The sequence below is a fragment of the Girardinichthys multiradiatus genome, chromosome 8 (genome assembly GCF_021462225.1).
Source record: "Girardinichthys multiradiatus isolate DD_20200921_A chromosome 8, DD_fGirMul_XY1, whole genome shotgun sequence".
NCBI lineage: Eukaryota > Metazoa > Chordata > Actinopteri > Cyprinodontiformes > Goodeidae > Girardinichthys > Girardinichthys multiradiatus.
This window is the reverse complement of record NC_061801.1, coordinates 35,957,674-35,979,012: the sequence shown is the minus strand read 5'-3', so window position 1 is coordinate 35,979,012 and position 21,339 is coordinate 35,957,674. Positions and strand designations below refer to the sequence as shown.

General features: G+C 40.0%; 2 long non-coding RNA genes across 3 annotated transcripts; both read left to right on the top strand.

The window, feature by feature from the left end:
* Positions 1–3,968: 3,968 nt before the first annotated feature.
* On the top strand, positions 3,969–19,633 carry LOC124872529. Its single transcript, XR_007039314.1, has 2 exons — positions 3,969–4,036; positions 19,285–19,633. It is a non-coding gene; the product is annotated as an uncharacterized LOC124872529 (long non-coding RNA).
* Positions 16,697–18,367, top strand: LOC124872524. 2 transcript variants are annotated; one of them, XR_007039309.1, is made up of 2 exons: positions 16,697–17,457; positions 18,093–18,367. It is a non-coding gene; the product is annotated as an uncharacterized LOC124872524 (long non-coding RNA). The 2 variants fall into 2 exon arrangements; XR_007039310.1 differs by lacking the exon at positions 16,697–17,457 and adding an exon at positions 17,586–17,608.
* Positions 19,634–21,339: the final 1,706 nt, after the last annotated feature.

Here is a 21,339-nt window from a genome sequence, read left to right as displayed (position 1 = left end):
AGAGATTGGACAGGTCCAACTGCTAAGGTGTACCTGAAGTTTGAGGCCGCTCCTCAGGTGACCGCCATGGTACCGTTTCTTTATATCAAGGTGATCGAGCGGGTGCCTGACCTAGAGCGGATGGAAAGATTGAAGTTGCATATTATCTTTACTCTGCCTGACATTCACTGAGTATTTTATCCATTACTGAAGTAGATTAAGAAACTCAAAGTCAGAAGTTGTGTCAGGGGCCAAATCTTCTTTGTGTTTGGTCAGGGGGGTTCTTCGCCACTACTGCAAGGAATATTAGGAAGAAAAAAAAAACTGCATGTATGTAACTTAATTATTAGGTTTGTATTTTTCTTCACAAACAAGCTAATTTTGAAAACAAACAAACAAAAAAACCAAAAAACGTTCTTGGCCATAATTTGATGGTTGGAGGGCCCACTTCTGGACCACCTTCTACGGTCCCAGAACAACTGACCCTGTTGCCCCCCTACTGTTAGCGGCTGTGGGCCCACCCCTTTGAATTAAAATTAATTTTGAGAAAGCAGCGAGGCATTCATGGTCTGACATATTCTTAATTGTTACAACAAGAGCACTCCTATCTGCTTTTAAATAATGCGGGCTTTTCTGGGTCATCTACAATTAATTAGGGAGAAGTTGTCAACATGTATGAGCTTGATAGACCACATTCCTTCCCAATCGAGGCTGCACAGTTGCACAGTACTGACTGAGTAGAAGTCTAGGTTTTCTATTAATTAGAAAGGTAAAGTGAGAAACCATTAAACTCTGAAAAGCCGATCTAATACTGAGTAGGTCACTCGAGCTATTGAAGCATGAACTTATGCGGATTTCTGAAGGTCTACGGCCGTTTGTGACACAAGGGATTTAACATCAGACAGTTCGGACACATGCCAAAGATGCTCCATCAAAGGCCAAGTGAAAGTCTGAAACTTGCTGTGCTCCTCATGTCATTACTGAATTACATGGAGCAGCAGGACAGATTAGCTTACCTAATAGGTCACTGCCATTTGGAAGTGCTGTTTTAATAAAGGGTTATATGTAGATTGGAATTATTTCATGAACAAGGAACTCCCGCTAAGCAAAGTTCATTGGCTTGCCTTGATAGACTCCTGCTTCTTGTAGACATCACCCATCGCTTTGAAATAGCCTCTGTTGCTACAGTTGTGGATAAAAGATTAAATACACCCACCATGGGCATAAAAGTTGTATTAATTTTAGAATTTATAGTTTTCTTTTACTTGTTACTTTTCCAAGGTGGAAATACCATACAACTCCAGTCTTTTTATGTTTTATTTTTTATCTTATCTCCAACCCCACTGGGTTAAAATTATATATACAGTCTCCAATCCACCCCTGCAACGCTTTGGTTAAATGTACCTTGCACCTTCTGGCTGGATGTTTGACCATTTTTCTTGGCAGAATTGGTAGAGTCATTTCCTGGAACAAACCGGGATTTTAAGTTCACACATTTCCAACAGGGTAAGGATGAGGCTTTGGGAAGTCTTTTCCAAAACCACATTCAGTCTGTTTGGGATTCCTGTCCTGTTGGAACACCTAATTTTGTCCAAGGATTCAAACATCAAACTGTTAATTTGAAGTGGAGCATTTGAAAATAACACAACTTATGTATCCACTTTGTGAAATTCATCAGGACCACTGAGAGCAAAACTGCCCCACAGCATGATGCAGCCAACACCATGCTCGACAGATGGTACAGTGTTCTTAGCGTTGAAAGCCTTGTCATTGTGGCTTAGCAGCTTGGGCTTTGTCTCATATGACCCTAAAACTATTTTCCACAAGGGTTTTGACTGCTGCTCATTTTAACTGAGTTTGAAGGTGTTGATTTTAGACCTTTTCTTTCGTCAAATGCCTCTTAGCCCATAGGAATGTAAATGTGGCTTCACTCAGACACATGACGTTCCAGGATCTTCTATTTTATGACAGGCTTGAGTCTTATTGGTTCCTGGGTTGTTCCTGAACATCTTAACCAATTTAATTTCATCTGAGGGTTACAGGCAAAGCAGAAACACATCTGCAGTTGGAAATGGCTTTAAAAGACTTATTAACTTGTGAAAGTCTTCATTTGTTCTTAGACCTTCAGGGGATACCATGGACTTTCCCACTGCTCTAAAAATTGGACTATCCAGTTAATGCTGTCAAACAACTCCCGACAATCGAGAAGCCAGCTTTAGTCAGTTGTGAGCATTAACCAGAAAATATTGCCTTGGTTTTCTCAGGTTAAAAAAACTGAGTGTATGTATCTTTTTGAGCTTGTATGTTCAATGATGAACAAGAATCCACGATTTTTAACTTGTCTTTATGAAAGCTGTAAGTATCATGATTCCACCCTCCTAAAAGGGCTAAAATAAATCAATAAAGCACCCAAGTGCAAGTGTTTGAACATTTGATGATCATTTTTCTTTTAGACATAATCTGCATTAACCTAGTCGTTTTTGTCTTCTATTGGGCAATAGTAGCAAACTTTATGGCCCATGTGCAGCAAGAGCTATGGCGGCTGTTGTCCTTATTTGATACAGAGCGCATGCTAAACAAATACAGTTAGCATTAGTCGTCTGATAAGCGGTGTCATCATCAAGGACACTGATGTAGATCAACCCACTGATGATAATTTCAAACAGCCTCTATTAATGAGGCAGAGCTGCTGTAAACAAGATAAAAAATGAAATCATCTATGGTCATAATATTTATGTTATATTTTACTGCTAAAGGTGAGGCAGAAGCTCTGCCAGAATGTTGTATTACAGCTGACTCTTTCTTACTGTAATACACAAAAACATACACACAGGATACCATCAGACCTTTGTGCTTCGCCTGGCACCCTGCAGACTTCAGTAGTCTCTACTGTTTTGACCTCCAACCTTAGTTGTCTAAGTTGCATTTACTTCTTGTCATTTATCCGTCACATCACAACTCCCGCCTACACAGGCGACTTCCCCTTTGCTGCAGGAGGCAATTTACTCCAGATGAGGCATCTCAGCTCTCATCAGTAAGATAACTGTTTACTCCTCTGTTCCCAGCCCCCACCATCTATGGTTCTGTCCTCTTTCTTGCTCCCCACATGCTTAGCATGCAGTCTGACTGACCGTGCAAGGTGGTGTAACTGATAAAACTGCAGCAAACAAAGGCATTATTTATACACACACTGTAATTAAAGCCAACATGATGCAGAATTTGTATTGAAGCAGCAAATTCATAGAGTATTGTTGACAAAGTGAAGTCTTCAGGTCTCTTGTGCTGCTGGCTACCCGTATTACTCTGACAAAGGTGCTCTTTTGATGCTTCAGGTATCCTTTTGTCCTGTGAAAAATGTTTTGCAGATTTGTGAAAAAAAACAGCAATTTGCTTCACAACACAAACAGGGTGTTTGCTAAAAACACTTAAAATGCCTTGAAGTGCGATTTCTTCTGTGGGTTTCTCTCCCGTTCTGTGTTTCACTAATGGCTTGATTTAAAAACAGGGTGTAACAGTACACAAAAAATACTTGATAGTGTCAACTAACACAATATATATATATATATTACTTTACTGAACAGTGATTAAGGAATGCTAAATTTTTGAGAATAATTTCATTGTATTTTATATTGCTTTTTTGAATTGTATATATATATATTTATTTATTTTTTATATTATTTTTTATTTTTATGTCATGATTTGAAGGTGTTTGAGTTTTGTTTTGGGTTTTTCCTCTGATCATGATTATTTGTTCTGTTCATGATGCATTTTACTTTATGTTCTGTTGCATCTGTAAGAGCTTACTTTGATTAGTTTGTTTTCTTGCATCTCTGTTCAGCTCATTCATGTTTTTGTTACCACTCCCTGTCACAGTCAGTTGTAATCAGTTTCATTCGGTGCACCTGGTTCATGTCAATCATTCTCTCTGCTTTCACCTGTGCCATTCCCTTTATATGTACTGCTGTTCTGTTTGCTCCTTGTGCATACATAGTGTTGCCATGCCATGCCTGTACACAGCTATTTGGTCATGCCTTGCCTGCTCATGTTTTTGCCAGAGGTAAGTTTTCTTTATAAAAAAAACATTAAATATATAGGGGTTGGACAATGAAACTGAAACACCTGGTTTTAGATCATAATAATTTATTAGTATGGTGTAGGGCCTCCCTTTGCAGCAAATACAGCGTCAATTTGTCTTGGGAATGACATATACAAGTCCTGCACAGTGGTCAGATGGATTTTAAGCTATTCTTCTTGCAGGATAGTGGCCAGGTCAGTACGTGATACTGGTGGAGGAAAACGTTTCCTGACTCGCTCCTCCAAAACACCCCAAAGTGGCTCAATAATATTTAGATCTGGTGACTGTGCAGGCCATGGGAGATGTTCAACTTCAATTTCATGTTCATCAAACCAATCTTTCACCAGTCTTGCTGTGTGTATTGGTGCATTGTCATCCTGATACACGGCACCACCTTCAGGATACAATGTTTGAACCATTGGATGCACATGGTCCTCAAAAATGGTTCGGTAGTCCTTGGCAGTGACGCGCCCATCTAGCACAAGTATTGGGCCAAGGGAATGCCATGATATGGCAGCCCAAACCATCACTGATCCACCCCCATGCTTCACTCTGGGCATGCAACAGTCTGGGTCGTACGCTTCTTTGGGGCTTCTCCGCACCGTAACTCTCCCAGATGTGGGGAAAACAGTAAAGGTGGACTCATCAGAGAACAATACATGTTTCACATTGTCCACATCCCAAGAGTTGCGCTCCTTGCACCATTGAAACCGACTTTTGGCATTGGCATGAGTGACCAAAGGTTTGGCTAGCAGCCCGACCATGTATATTGACCCTGTGGAGCTCCCGACGGACAGTTCTGGTGGAAACAGGAGAGTTGAGGTGCACATTTAATTCTGCCGTGAACTGGGCAGCCGTGGTTTTATGCTTTTTGGATACAATCTGGGTTAGCACCCGAACATCCCTTTCAGACAGCTTCCTCTTGTGTCCACAGTTAATCCTGTTGGATGTGGTTCGTTCTTCTTGGTGATATGCTGATACATGATTACCCTGGATACCGTGGCTCTTGATACATCACAAAGACTTGCTGTCTTGGTCACAGATGCGCCAGCAAGACGTGCACCAACAATTTGTCCTCATTTGAACTCTGGTATGTCACCCATAATGTTGTGTGCATTTCAATATTTTGAGCAAAACTGTGCTCTTACCCTGCTAATTGAACCTTCACACTCTGCTCTTACTGGTGCAATGTGCAATCAATGAAGACTGGCTACCAGGCATGTCCAATTTAGCCATGAAACCTCCCACACGAAAATGACAGGTGTTTCATTGCTTCTCATTTTTGTTTAATTTGTTTCTTTTTTGTGATATCATTTGGTGTGTTTTATGTGTTGTACACCCTTATTCAGACCCCAGAGATTTTTTTTATAGAGTCAGATAGATAGATAGATAGATATGCGTGACTTGTTTTCCAATTAGCCCCATTGATTAGTTGTTTTCTTAAAGCTGCAGTAAGTAACTTACGTAAAAAAAAATATATATATATTTTTTGTTTTTTACATTGTTAAAAGTATCACTATGCACTGACTGTAGAATATGACAGATTATCTGTGAAAAAAATCAAGCTCCTCTGGCTCCTCCCAGTGGTCCTATCACTGTTTGCAGAAATACACCCCTCCCGGTCAGAAACAACCAATCAGAGCCAGGAAGAATGCCTTAGCAGTGTCAATCACTCTTGTATATGTGCTGCTCACACCCCTCCCCTGCAAGCTGAAGATTGCCAGTAGGCTGCAGCTGTGCTAATGATTTGAGGACCAAGTTTGTAGTCAAAGTATGGTCAGGCCATTGATGTAAAGCATATGGTTGATGTTTCTTCCCTACCAGTAAATGTCCCATATTTACCATCATCAGTGGCCCTACTTACTAGACTGCGTTTTCACGACAGGCTACACTGTGGAGGGAGGGTTGTAGCACAGCAGAGAGCAAGAGGGAGGGACCTGTAAGGTGTGCTTGTTCAAACTAAGTCCAGGTTTTATCAGAACTCTCTACTGCAGCTTTAAGGCTACAGAGTTGTTTAGTTCTAATCCCTTGAGTTCCCTGCACTGTACATGTGGAAATGCTTCTACTTTTACAATTGAATGCAGCCAAGTTCTGATTTAGTTTTTGATTTCAAATAAGTCAGGGGTGCCCAACTACAGTCCTCGAACTACTATTCTGCAACTTTTAATCGCATCACTTCTCCAACACAACTGAGTTGTATCCTTTTGATTTAGCTGTGCTGGAGAAGGGATGCATCTAAAAGTTGCATGATGGTAGCTATCATGGCCTGGAGTTGGGCAACCCTGGTTTAGGTAAAGATTATTGTTTACCCAATGTCCTCCTAGTCTTTTACAATGAGCTGAATAGTTCCTAACCCAGTTGGTAGTTTCACAAATTTATTTTACCTTGCATGTCAGTAATTTGACCATTTTGATAAAGATTCAGTAATTTTCCATGAGCACAGGATGTCTTCTCACATCTTAAATTAAAATGGCTTGTGAACAGCTTATTACAAATTCTATGAGAAAATGGGTCTTTAGGCAGTTATTAATACTTTCTATTAACGAGACTAACTCCCACAGTGCACAGCATACGATAAACAGGGAGGGTCTCATTGACAGTGTCCAGCCTGTACAGATTCATGTTTTCATGACACGGTGAATAAAAACATGTGCTTAATCTTCCCATTTCACTAATTTCTTCATAAATAAAACATTATTACCCAGAGTGAGTATAAGTATTCTGAATTAAGACTCTTTTGAGATGACTTCATTTTAGATCTGCTGCTATTTAAAAAAAATAAATATATATATTTACTTTTAAGCAATTATGCAGTATAAAAGAGTGGTCTGCTTCACCACCAGTTTGTGGTGAATGACTATGGCTAGGATTGTACATTTTGAATTTTAGCTTTTGAGACCACTTCATAGTGTGGTGGGAAGCTGCAGACATGAGCAGCACTTGGTTTGGTTTATCCTTAGTGGTCTGCTGCTAAATGACCAATTCTGTGGGACTTCTGTCTTCACCTACTTTATCCTGTAGCCAGACAGGGCAGCAGCTCCGGAACAAAGGGGTTCTAATCACCTCAGTTATCACAGACAGGTAGCTGGATGCTTCAGCTTTGTAGCACTGGCAGCATCATTACAGAAACAAGGCCAACATCAGGAAACGTCTTTTGAAAGCTGAGATTTGCGTGGAAGCAAACACGCATCCCTGTATTCACACTGACATTGTTTTAAGTCGAGGCTTAGGCAGTTAGAGCTGACTTTCATGTTTTTCTTGCTTTTTAAAAAAGTAAAACTTTGAAATTGGGAGAAAGATGGTCTCTTCCTGTTGGGATGAAATAATAATAAAAAAATGTTATAAATTAAAGGACACCCTTTGGGTATATGGATTTAAGAATAGCAGCTGAGTGTTGATATTTTTTTTCTCCTCCTACAAGCAGATGGTATTAAATTTACAGAGTAATTAGTTGAGTATGGGAATGCACTATCCAATTTACCCCCAGCACTTCCAGTTCTCTTCTGCAGCGATGCTCACATTTGGTAATGAATTATGAGTCTTGTGCTATTAAAAGAGTGTACTGCTGACATCTCTATAAGCCTAAGATAAGCTGCGCCTAAATCAAGAAAAGTGCAGACCAAGCACTTTGCACTCCAATGCTTTCAGCGGCAGATAACTGCAGGTGGATTTGCCTTTTCATTACCCATGAAAGGCTGTGAAGTGGTTTTAAGTCGAAGGTGGACGAAATAATGGTTGGAACAGAATCTTCTAATATGGGTGATTGATGGAATAAATAAAAATGGGAGCTCTTGATTATGAATTTCTGTATTTTATTTATTTGGTTTTTTTAATGGGTCCAGCAAGGGTGAGAGTCAGGCCTTGCCACCCGCAACCTTCTCTGGCTCTCTTTTACTTTGAGTCTTTCCAAAACCCATATACTGAGCAGATTTACCATTACTTCCCATTGTCCTGCATTATGTTGTTTGTGTTGCATACAAATCACATCATAGTACTTTTCGTACTCTGGGGCCGTCTTGCTATGACAACCCCACCCACATTGAGGTAGTACTCAACTGTAATGGAAAAGAACCCGAACCGTGTAGAGTCGAGAAAAGCCAAGTAGATTAGAGTAGTTACTAATGGAAAAAGACCATAAGTCTGAGCCCATGGTTCTTAACCAGAAAAAGGTGGATTTCTACCATACTTCTGATGGTTGCATCTGCCAAGAGATCCTTTAATAAACTGAAGCTTAAGTCATCAGTAAACACATAACCAACCATGCATAGTCATTCACACACCTAAGGGCAATTTAGAGAGACCAATTAACCTAACAGGCATGTTTTTGGACTGTTTGAGGAAGCCAGAGTACCTGGTGAGAAACCACACATGCATGGGGAGAACATGCAAACTCCAACTGCACCACCGTGCAGCCCTCGACAAAACGTATTGTTATATATTTAAATATTAGCTTCAAGGACAGATAGCCCCATGGCAGTACTCTGTCGATCTGAGCTCCCTTGTTTAGAGTTCCCAGGTATGAAGTTCCACAAAGCTCCGTCTTACGTCCGTATGAATTAATGCAGGAAAACGTTAATCAGCTGATGACTCAGTCTGCTCCCCCTTCCTTTACTTCTCTCTTTAGTTGTAAAGACATTGGAGGCTAATGTAGCTAATAATAACACAGGTTGCAGCAGAGCAAGACTGAAGCTGACAATGAGAGCAGAAAAAAGTTTGAACCTGCAGCAACCTACCGTGATGCAGTAGCTGATCACCAAAGGAACATAAATACATTTCCATGGTCCTTGTTTACACTGTAAAAAATTTACTTTGCTTTTGTTCTTGCTACCTCAAGTTGTCTTTTTCTTGAGTATTCACTGACCTTTAGGCCCGTTACTTCTCTCGCTTGCGTCCTATCAGCTTTTCCAGTTAAGTGCAATGAGCTGTCTTGATCAACTAGAAGGACTGGAAAGAAAATTGGTAAAAAAGCAGCAAAAGTACAAGTAAAACCTTTAGGACATCTGGGAAAACTTTGATAAAGACCACCTAATAAGATTTAAAAAAAAAAAGTTTTTTGTTTTTTTACATGGCAATATCATCTACCATCACCACTATTTTAATTGATTGTAGGATTTTCTCGAAGACATTTGCTATTGATTTTTGTCCATTGTTCTTTGTATTTGATCTGTTTCAGCGAGCCGTTTGTTGTAGAGGTGAGCTGTCCTCGCAGCAGCCCACAGCAGGCAGGAAAGTTAGTCACCAGCTAATGAGCATGTGACAGGCCCCTCTCGAGCCAGTGAAGATTTGTTTTTAGATGGACACAACACAATGCAAAATGATTTGCATTTTTTTCCCCTGCCTGGCTGACTTTTACACCAGATTGTGTTTCTGACATTTGCATGCGATCTGTTTATAACAAACCAAGTGTTTGTGCAGGATCTACAAGCCAAAGGTTACCATGTGAGATAGAGATGTTTGTTACTGACGGCAGGGAACTTCTGCTTTCTGAGTTCCACCAGGTTCCAACAGCGCTGACCGATCTGTTGAGAAGCAGGTGATAAAGGGATTTTCTGAGCACAGCAGAGGATCACATCATCCTCAGACAGATCTGATAAGGTTTTCAGATCAAGTGTGGCCTTCTCTGGGAAGTAATGTAGCATAGAACAGATTGCCTGTTTATTTACCTGGAACGTTTCTGCCTTGTTCAATATATTAATGTTACACTTGACAATTAAGATGAAGCAAGGCTTTAAAATAATATATTCATTGTCCTGCATGCATAACCATTTTATTTTGTGGTATTTATATAGAACCAAAATGGTTATTTTGCTGAACACCTTCTGCAAACCTTTTCTTTGTATTCATTATGACATTTAACCTTCATTCTGATGTCTTCCACACTCTTTGCAATTTGTTTTTGGTGTCTGCAAAAATGTTTTTAAAGGTTCTATGGAACTACTTGTGCTAAATTGTTACTCAACATTCTACCTGGCTACTTGGTATATAATGTTAGAAGAAACTTTTTGTCAATGCTACCTTTGCTAAAGTGTTATTCTTTCATCCTTTGTGGTGGATACCTGTGCTACAGTATTGCACCGATTAGGCTAATTTTTGTGGCAGCTACCTGTGCACCCATTCTTATACTAGCCTGGATGTAAACTAGAACAACTTGAGGCCGTAGTTGGCAGATCATTTGTAAATCGCTCAGGATATAATAACATTTCTGATGTTTGTGGAAACTGTTTAGGAATTGAACATTTTTAATATTGCTTTGAAAGAGAAGGCTGAACACTTTTACCTTTTAGGATAGTTGTTGAGCTTTTGTTGTTTTAGGTGCCATAATGACTTGTTTCTTTTAAAAGATCCCAACCTCTCTACTTCTTGTTGTTCAAACTGGTCACAAGGATTCATATTTTGTTGTTGTACGCAAATTTCTGTACATCCATCTGTTGTCTATACCTGCTTGTCCTTGCAATGTGGGTGGTGCCTTATTTCCAGCAGTTGAGAGGCAGGATTTCCCTGTACAGGTTGCCAGTTTTGTACTGTGCCACACAGACACACACTAGAAATTACCATGCATGCACATGCTCATACTCAAGACCAATTCTAGACAGACCAGTTAACCTAAAAGTCATGTTTTTGGATGGTGGGAGAAAGCTGGAATACCCAGAGGGACCTCACACATGTACGAGACCCCACACTGGGGTCCACAACCTTCTTGCTGCACTGTGCAGTCCTCTGTACATCACCTGGTTTGAGTTGGTCAGGCCATGGGCCATATGTTTTTTTCAGGAAAGAAAAAAAGTAATAAATGTTAATCTCTGGTACTTTTGCTGGAGCTGTTTAAGACATTTGACCTGTTCTATGCATTTGGTCCGTGCAAGCAGAAATGGTAAACGTTTATGAGGCAGATTTGATTTTCACATCACTAGCTTGCCTGTATTTCAGTCCCGCTTTATTTACCAGAAGCATTTTGTAAGCTTTAGAACAGTGGACACTGGTGAAAGAAAGTAGCTGAAATAGCCACTAGATTTGTTTCTTGGCTCTTTTTTTTATGTTCAGTCAATACAAAAGTGTCTAAAAGTCACCACATTGAGAGAAACAAATTGCCAAGTTGGCAACGGAATAACACAATTCAGTTTTTTGTGCTGCTTTCGATAAAATAAATTTGCCTGCATACCCATCTCTCCATTTTAAGCACAGCATGGGGTTTTTTGTGTTCGTTTAGTAGTAAATGTTCAGTCTCAGATTTTTTTGTTAAGTTTCCTTTTAGATATAATTTATAAATCCCCAAAGTTTATATTCAAAGTTTACATTTATTAGATACAAACTGGTCTAAGACCCTCAGCCAATGGAAGCATATACAGTTACCTTTTGATATGCTTTATTTGAGTTTTTCCTATGACTTTGGTGAATGTGTCAGTTTTCAGTGCTTCTGCCACATGAACTGAAGCTTTCTCTTCTTTTAACATAACATTTCACAGGAAAAACACTTCATACTGAATGAATATATTATCGCACGTTGTTCCCGAGGCTTTCTGGTTTCTAATCTAAATATTTTTATTTGAATATTTTCAGTTTGCTTGAGTGATTTCTTTTGTTCTTCACATCATGTTTTTATGTTTGAAACCTTTTAACCAAGCAAGTTGTGCATTTGGTATATTTGTTCTGCAGCTAAAAAGGCAGTGATTTTATTTTCACTCAGTACATTGCAAACTTCACATAAACTTAATTTATGATAAATCCCATTAACCCTAACCAGACAAAAGAAAGTAGTTCTCCAAATTTGTACTAAACTTAAACTGCACCATGTTTGACTGCATCAAATATCAGTCAGAACATGGATTGGACTAATTTGTCTTGGAGATGCCGTTTGGGGCACATCAAGAAAAGTCTGCTCCTCATAATGGAGTGTGATAGTTCCCAGACTATTCAGAGTATGCACAAAACTTCTGGGGTGTTTCATTGAGGTAGCAGTGTATCTTTGTCTGTGGTGCAGCTTGGAGGAACATGGATGGAAACCACATGTAACAAGTTTTTGTGTTTTCAAAAACACAACTAATGATGGCAGAAAGGAAAAGATGGAGAGAGACCAATTAACCAAAACTGCATGCTATTGGACTATTGGAGGAAGCCAGATCACCTGGAGAGAATGAAGAGAAACTGCAAACGCAATGCAGAAAGGAGAGGAGGAACCATGAATGGCTGGTAGCGGTACTACAGGGGTTGGACAATGAAACTGAAACACCTGGTTTTAGACCACAATCATTTATTAGTATGGTGTATTGGCCTCCTTTTGCAGCCAATACAGCGTCAATTCGTCTTGGGAATGACATATACAAGTCCTGCACAGTGGTCAGAGGGATTTTAAGCCATTCTTCTTGAAGGATAGTGGCCAGGTCACTACGTGATACTGGTGGAGGAAAATGTTTCCTGACTCGCTCCTCCAAAAGACCCCAAAGTGGCTCAATAATATTTAGATCTGGTGACTGTGCAGGCCATGGGAGATGTTCAACTTCACTTTCATGTTCATCAAACCAATCTTTCACCAGTCTTGCTGTGTGTATTGGTGCATTGTCATCCTGATACACGGCACCGCCTTTAGGATACAATGTTTGAACCACTGGATGCACATGGTCAAGAATGGTTCGGTAGTCCTTGGCAGTGATGCGCCATCTGGCACAAGTATTAGGCCAAGGGAATGCCATGATATGGCAGCCCAAACCATCACTGATCCACCCCCATGCTTCACTCTGGGCATGCAACACTCTGGGTGGTACGATTCTTTGGGGCTTCTCCACACCGTAACTCTCCCAGATGTGGGGAAAACAGTGAAGGTGAACTCATCAGAGAACAATACATGTTTCACATTGTCCACAGCCCAAGATTTGTGCTCCTTGCACCATTGAAACTGACGTTTGGCATTGGCATGAGTGACCAAAGGTTTGGCTATAGCAGCCTGGCCGTGTATATTGACCCTGTGGAGCTCCCAACGGACAGTTCTGGTGGAAACAGGAGAGTTGAGGTGCACATTTAATTCTGCTGTGATTTGGGCAGCCGTGGTTTTATGTTTTTTGGATACAATCCAGGTTAACACCCAAACATCCCTTTCAGACAGCTTCCTCTTGTGTCAACAGTTAATCCTGTTGCATGTGGTTTGTCCTTCTTGGTGGTATGTTGACATTACCCTGGATACCGTGGCTCTTGATACATCACAAAGACTTGCTGTCTTGGTCACAGATGCGCCAGCAAGACGTGCACCAACAATTTGTCCTCTTTTGAATTCTGGTATGTCACCCATAATGTTGTGTGCATTTCAATATTTTTAGCAAAGCTGTGCTCTTACCCTGCTAATTGAACCTTCACACTCTGCTCTTACTGGTGCAATGTGCAATCAATGAAGACTGGCTACCAGGCTGGTCCAATTTAGCCATGAAACCTCCCACACTAAAATGACAGGTGTTTCAGTTTTATTGTCCAACCCCTGTATTTTGCAGTTGGAAAAGTCAGGTATGAAATGACCAGAATCACAAAAGTATGAAATGAAGAAAGAACCAGATGTCCAGCATCTGCAAAGGTGGCATTTAGCAGGAAAAAAGGGGAAAAGTCAGTTCATTTGTGTGGGAACCCTATGGATTCGACAAAACAGGGTTGGATCTAAAACACATTTGCAGCTTCATGGTGCATCCATCCATCCATTTTCTATACCAGCTTCTTCCGTACAGGATTGCAGGATCCAGCGGTCAACAGGTGATCGGCGGGGTACTCCTTGGACAGGTAGTCAATCCATTGCATGGCAACACGGAGAAATAAAGGAAAAATAACCATGCATACATTCATTTACACCTAAGGGATATTTAGAGAGGCCAATTAACATAGTCATGTTTTTGGACTGTGGGAGGAAGCCGGAATACCCGGAGAGAACCCACGCATGCACTGGGAGAACATGCAAATTCCATGCAGAAAGACCCCTGGTCAGAAGTACAATATGTTGCTAGTTTTATTTGTGTAATTTATTTTATGTAATGGCCTAAATTTTAAATATTAGTAATTTAAAGCAAAGATTTCATAAAATTTGTCTTTGAAAATTTGATGTTCAAGGTAATTGTTTTTCAAGGGCAAACATTTTTTTTTTTTTTGTTCTATAGTGGAATACTAAGAGCAGAGTAGAAAATTGCTCTGTTATAATCCAGTGATGTTTGAAGAGCCAGGAGACTGTAGAGGGGTCTCATTGGGGTGTGAAGAGGGCCTAAGGGAGGGTAGGTGAAACAAATTAAGTGGGATTCAACCTTAGAGTGGATCAAACAGAATAAAAGAGCAAGGATTTCTAATTCCTCTTTCTAGAGATGAGGAAAAATAATTTGTTTTTGTTCTTACATAGTCCTTAGGTTTCAAATATTGTTATGAATTAATGCATTCTCCTTTTTTATATTTCTAGGGTTTCATTTGCATAAACATATTATAAGGCTGACTATTGTCCATGCTGTATTTGTTTGTCCTGCAAGTGCATCATTATTTCCATAAGAGCTTAAATGAATGCATTAAAATTCAATTAGCTGCTCCTTCAGACAGGCAAAAAGTGAAAACAGGTGCTTATACTTTGTCCTGCAGCATATTACTGCACACAGTCAAGTGCTGTTGTTTAAAACTCATTCTTTTTTTTAAGGGAGATCATAATTTTTTTTTTTGGTTTGTCTTGTTTCATTTGCATGATGCCATGTGTAGTTTGTGGCAATAAGGGGAGTAAGATGAAGATTGTTTTCTACCCTTAAGGAGATTCAGAGCTCAAACACAACCCCTCCCCAGCACTTTGGTGTTGGAAGTAGATTGATTCATTTGAAATGCCCTTCTTTTCTTTTTTTTTTTTTTTTTTTAAAAACACCCTGATGGTACTGCTATGAGCAGCCTTTCACCGATAGAGGTGAAACTTATGCAGAATGGTGCAGATGCAAGCTTAGGTAAAAACAGGAAACACACTTCAGTTTTTTTTTGTTTTTTTTGCTTGGCTCCATCTGTTGAAAGCGCATGCAGAGATGGATCCTGCAGCATATCATTAGTCCATGACAGAGTACAGGTCCTTCTCAAAATATTAGCATATTGTGATAAAGTTCATTATTTTCCATAATGTCATTGATGAAAATTTAACATTCATATATTTTAGATTCATTGCACGCTAACTGAAATATTTCAGGTCTTTTTATTGTCTTAATACGGATGATTTTGGCATACAGCTCATGAAAACCCAAAATTCCTATCTCACAAAATTAGCATATCATTAAAAGGGTCTCTAAACGAGCTATGAACTTAATCATCTGAATCAACGAGTTAACTCTAAACACCTGCAAAAGATTCCTGAGGCCTTTAAAACTCCCAGCCTGGTTCATCACTCCAAACCCCAATCATGGGTAAGACTGCTGACCTGACTGCTGTCCAGAAGGCCACTATTGACACCCTCAAGCAAAAGGATAAGACACAGAAATACATTTCTGAATGAATAGGCTGTTCCCAGAGAGCTGTATCAAGGCACCTCAGTGGGAAGTCTGTGGGAAGGAAAAAGTGTGGCAGAAAACGCTGCACAACGAGAAGAGGTGACCGGACCCTGAGGAAGATTGTGGAGAAGGGCCGATTCCAGACCTTGGGGGACCTGCGGAAGCAGTGGACTGAGTCTGGAGTAGAAACATCCAGAGCCACCGTGCACAGGCGTGTGCAGAAATGGGCTAGAGGTGCCGCATTCCCCAGGTCAAGCCACTTTTGAACCAGAAACAGCGGCAGAAGCGCCTGACCTGGGCTACAGAGAAGCAGCACTGGACTGTTGCTCAGTGGTCCAAAGTACTTTTTTCAGATGAAAGCAAATTCTGCATGTCATTCGGAAATCAAGGTGCCAGAGTCTGGAGGAAGACTGGGGAGAAGGAAATGCCAAAATGCCAGAAGTCCAGTGTCAAGTACCCACAGTCAGTGATGGTCTGGGGTGCCGTGTCAGCTGCTGGTGTTGGTCCACTGTGTTTTATCAAGGGCAGGGTCAATGCAGCTAGCTATCAGGAGATTTTGGAGCACTTCATGCTTCCATCTGCTGAAAAGCTTTAGGGAGATGAAGATTTCATTTTTCAGCACGACCTGGCACCTGCTCACAGTGCCAAAACCACTGGTAAATAGTTTACTGACCATGGTATCACTGTGCTCAATTGGCCTGCCAACTCTCCTGACCTGAACCCCATAGAGAATCTGTGGGATATTGTGAAGAGAACATTGAGAGACTCAAGACCCAACACTCTGGATGAGCTAAAGGCCGCTATTGAAGCATCCTGGGCCTCCATAAGACCTCAGCAGTGCCACAGGCTGATTGCCTCCATGCCACGCCGCATTGAAGCAGTCATTTCTGCAAAAGGATTCCCGACCAAGTATTGAGTGCATAACTGTACATGATTATTTGAAGGTTGATGTTTTTTGTATTAAAAACTCTTTTCTTTTATTGGTCGGATGAAATATGCTAATTTTGTGAGATAGGAATTTTGGGTTTTCATGAGCTGTATGCCAAAATCATCCGTATTAAGACAATAAAAAGACCTGAAATATTTCAGTTAGTGTGCAATGAATCTAAAATATATGAATGTTAAATTTTCATCATGACATTATGGAAAATAATGAACTTTATCACAATATGCTAATATTTTGAGAAGGACCTGTACATGGTTTTGCTACTGGCAGGGAGAGCGAAGTCCTGAGCCTATCTTTCTGTCACCCACGTTAAGATCTGCTGATTTGGCTTCTTCTGTCAAAGTTTTTCCTATGTTTTTCCTTCAGGTATGGAGGGCAGTAGAACCATCTCTATTCTTGCAGTAAATCAAGAATAAGCAGCTCAGGGACGTTGGTTCATCCTAAAGAGTTTTCATGCTAATTTTCCTATAGAATTTAATTCCTACACAAATTTGTTTCATCTTTACGATGGTATTTTATTGGCATTACATTTCTAAGTAATGTATGATAAGAATTTAAGGTATAAATGAACTGGCCAGTGACATTTGTATTTTGTTTTTATGAGATTACTGTTTGTGTTTTCCCTCCCATTAGTTTCATAAGTTCACATTACTCTCCCAGCTGGAGCACATCAATGATTGCTCACCTGGTTCCCATTCTTGTAATCAGTCTTCCTATTAGATAAATGCACAGGTTGTCAGATCCTCACAGGTGGTTTTTGTGTCCTCTTGAAGTTGTTCATTAAAGGTTCATTCCTGCATCATGTCAGTTTGCTTATGTAGCAGGATGAAGCCTGCCACAGGATTGAGGACACCTGGCATCTAATTAGTACACACTGGGTGTGAGCATAAAGGGAGATTCTCTCACCTGCTCTCATTATGCCTGCATTTAGTTACACTTCAGCAGGAAGGTCATATGGTTTGCCTGCAGGGGCCAAAACTCTAACATCAGTAAGTAATGTTTCTTCTCCTGTATAAAATCTGCAATTTTAGTAGGTTAACTCAAATTGTTTGCATTTAGAAACTGCCTGAAGTCTCCTGCTTGGTACTGGGGTGAGGTTGTAAATTACCCCCCCCCCCCCCCCCCCCCCCCATAAAACGGGTATGTATTTTATTGCACCCATGCAGTTCAATAGCACAGAAATAACAACTATTTATATACAGAAAGTATTGGCAAGCGTATCAACCTGCTGTTGGGCCGGAAGGGGTTTTTGGTTGGGGTGGAGTCATCCAGCTCTGGTAGTTGAACATGGCTTCCTCTACCTTCTGCCATTTTCTGAAATCGCCAATTAATCTGTAATTTCATTTCAGAGATAAAGCTGCTGGAGACCCTGCTGCTTTTTTTGTTTTTGTTTTCGTTATTTAAATATTTTTATGGGTTACTCTATTGTTCTGTGTGGCCTCCGGCCTTGCTGCGGGTAGCAGCCTGGGCTTTTTTTTAAATTGCGTAATTAAAATATGGCTTTTTAATGCTTGGATATGTCAGAGGTCAAGGGTAACCTCATTTTAGCATTTCATGTCTAAATTGTAGGGTCATTCTTTTCTATTAGTGTTTGCTTTGTTTAATCCCATTTTTTTGTCTCCAGGCTGAGAGCTGAAGGCGGTGGGGGCGCATCCAGGGGAACTGGACCTGACCGGTGTTGGGATTTGTTCACGATCGAGTGTTTGTTCAAGTGCTTGGGGTGATTTATTTTGTTTTAGGAACCAGTTCCCCATACTCGGATTGCCCTCCCCCTGCTGGTAGGCCCCAGTCTTGTGTACTTCCCTTCCTATTTTGGCTTTTGGAATATTGTCTTTTAACACATGGAACAATAAAATGTGACTTTTTGTGAAATAAAGTCTTGCTCTCCTTGTCTATGAACCTTAAGTGCCTTATTGGTGCTTTATTTCCTTGGGCACAATTCCTAAGGTGGTGTTGTTGACATCTGCTGGTTACTCTGCTTTGAGGGGCAGAGTATCAGACCCTAGTGTTGCCCCACTTGCCTTCAGCCTGAAGTTGCATTCTTTGCTACTCAAAATAGGACTAATATTTACTCTGAACTGAAAAAAGTAACTAGCTCTCAATGTTACACTGCAAGGTTGGTGGGGTGGTTAACTGAAAGAAGCATCGGATTCATTTCAGGATTTTAAATTTCACAAGGACAGACATCTAAATTCACCAACATTTGACTAACTAGTGTCCTGAGAAATATAAATAAATACAAAAATGAAAAGGACAGATGTGTGAACAGCTCCTATGTTTTTCTCCTTGTCAACAAGTTGAATCATTGCTTCTACTTTTCACATGGAAATCTAACTCCAGATGTCTCAAGATAATTGAGACCTTTTATTATTTTTTTTACCTGAAACTGAGATGAATTCTGCAAAAGTTTATTTCTCCTGGAAAAATGAAGATTACAAACATTAATTGTATGTCTCCTTTAAATACCTACTTCTGAAAAGGGAACATTTATCAAGACACAAAAGACATCAGTGTCTGTAGACTTACATTGGTACTCGTATCACTTTTCTATTTTTTTTTTTTAAAGACTGTATAAAATTACATCCTAACCAGACACCTATGTAACATTGCATTCTGATAGCAGGAAATTAACTATCTGAATTTTAACAGACTGAATTGATTTTATCTTTTTAGATTATTTAGTGCAACAACTTAAGAGTAATACTTGTATTGCATAGAAACTAACATAGAGAATTTCTCTGAAGTCCAACAAATGCCATCTGCATCATGAAAATGAGAATTTTATTTTGTGGAACTAGTGTTCTCTATTTTTGCAGCATACCACCAGGAGATGGGCAGAGTGAAGGAAAGGGGGAAGACATACAGCAAAGGCTCACAAGGCAACATGAACACAGACCTTTTAAAGAGACCATGTAACCAAACCAGCATGCTATTGGACTGTGGGAAGAGAATGTAAACTCCATGCAGAAGGACCCCAAGCCCGGATTGAAACCCAGGTCTCTCTTGCTGCTAGGTGACAATGCTAACAACTGGGCCACCTTGTAGCTCTGCCACCATGCAATCCTACAGTAATTGGACCTCTAGAAAACAGACAAACAGCAGTCAATGAGGTCTATTAGGTTTTGATAAATATTCTAAATCCAATAAACTGTACTCTTGTTTGTGTGTGCTGTGCAAACTGCTGGTTTAAAAGCTTGATTTAAACCTTCATTAATGCCTTTTAGGTATTATATCTGTACACACTGACACACACAGACCAACGAACATTTGAGACTAATACTGGTGTTGTTGGCTATTGGTTCCAGATTTTATTTATAACTTTCCACAAATGCTTACAGTTGAATTTGCTAACACCTAAACTAGCTTCTATGATGCACAAGAAATTGTATGTGTCACTTATGTGAATTCAAGACCTTCTGCAGGGCTTGAGAGGTAACAAAGTAAGAAAATATATCTCGAATGTTTGAAGACCTTGAGACGACAAAAAAACAAAAAAAACAGCAGGAATGTGTGATTCTCCGACAAGCAAAGAATCACATCTTCTGGGGATACTTTTCAGCTCTTAAAATAACTGATACAAGGACCTGTGGTCACAATTTCTGAAGCTGCACCTACAAACATGCAGCTTGGATCCTGGTTAGAAAGTCTGTTAAGACAAGGACGGTATGAATGCTAAAAGAATCCAGCTACTATGATAAATACAAGGGTGAGCAGTTATTTTTTTTTAATGGCTCACAAACGCATTACACAGTAAGCTTCCTGTAAACTCTGAGTTTTGTGAAAACTATGTCTAAGGAAGATTTGAACAAACAACACATTGGAGAATTATACTCAGACTTGCATATTGATCAACGTGTTCTGAAGGTTGTGCTCCATTTGTTTAGCTTTAAGTTTTACATCGTGTTGACACAGAGCATTGTGTGAATTTTGTTGAAGGTCTTTTGCCTCATTTTCAGTACCTGCTCAAAAAACACAATTTTGGCAACAGCTTTTGCCAGGCTCCCTTCACACATTTGAACCTAAGTGACATCCCTTCATAATCCATAAAGTATAACATGACAGCCTCCCCTTTTATGCTATAACAGCTTTAACTCTTCTGGGAAGACTTTTTACAAGGTTTAAGTGTGTGTTTACAGGAATACTTGGCCTAGAAAAACAAAAAAAAGAATTGATGTTGAAACTCAGTCTAGACTAAGACATTGAAAGCTAAGATTGATTAGACCATTTGAGCAACACTGAAAACCTATAAACATCATTTAGACATTAAACAACATCTTCATGTGGATGTCTTTTCACATTTGCTTATCAAACAAATCTAGATATTGCTTTTCTGTGTTTGTTCAAAGTGCTCGTGGGGATGGTTCACTGGGTTATAAAAGAAGAATGATGCTTCTGCCTGGTTCGAGGATAAGGGTTAGGGCTCTGCTTCAAAGCAGAGAAATTTAGGTATCTTGGCATCTTTTTCAGTAAAAATTGATATGATGGAGTGTGAGATGGGCTGACGGATTAGGGTTTATTAGCAATAATAAGAGCACTGCATAAAACCCTCCATATACCGGCCCATCTAAATTCTAGCACTCACCCCTGAATCAACCCCATCAGAATGAGTTTGTGGATATGAAAAGCTGAACTTAACTTATTCTGTAAAGTAAGTCTCTGTCACTGGAGATGTGCATGGAGCATAACTGCTGCTCTCTACTTCGAACGACATCAGCTGAGTTGGTGGTGAAAATCTGATTAAGAGGTAGGCAGAGGGCTCAGAAATTGTAGGAGGGACTATATATCCCTTCTGGCAAAATCCCGTTCAAATCTTCAAGGAGGAGTTTTGAACGGAAAATGTCTCAGACAAAAATGGATAATGGTCAACAACA